We start from the raw sequence: 347 nt of genomic DNA, 5'->3' as shown, positions 1-347 counted from the left end.
CTTATCCCTCTCTTCTGACTCCATGAATTCAATGGTTTTACTAAAAAAATCTACACGGACACGATTGGCAGATAGCCAATCCATACCAAGAATCACACCAACCAGACGCAAAGGTAAACACACTAAGTCAACTCGGAAAGTCCCTTCCACACACATGGATAGAAATGTCAAGACAAACACTAGATGCATCAACATAATCACTAGTTGGGGTATTCACAATCAAATCATACTGCAAATGAGATACAGGTAGTCCTAAACGTCTAAACAGTCAAGAGACACAAAGGAATGAGTGGCACCACAATCAAATAGAATAAATAAAGGAGTATCACTTATGAGACATGTACCTT

The sequence above is a fragment of the Cicer arietinum genome, chromosome 5, assembly GCF_000331145.2.
Source record: "Cicer arietinum cultivar CDC Frontier isolate Library 1 chromosome 5, Cicar.CDCFrontier_v2.0, whole genome shotgun sequence".
In the NCBI taxonomy this organism is placed as follows: Eukaryota; Viridiplantae; Streptophyta; class Magnoliopsida; order Fabales; family Fabaceae; genus Cicer; species Cicer arietinum.
The sequence above is the reverse complement of the archived record's forward strand: the minus strand, read 5'-3'. Positions refer to the sequence as shown.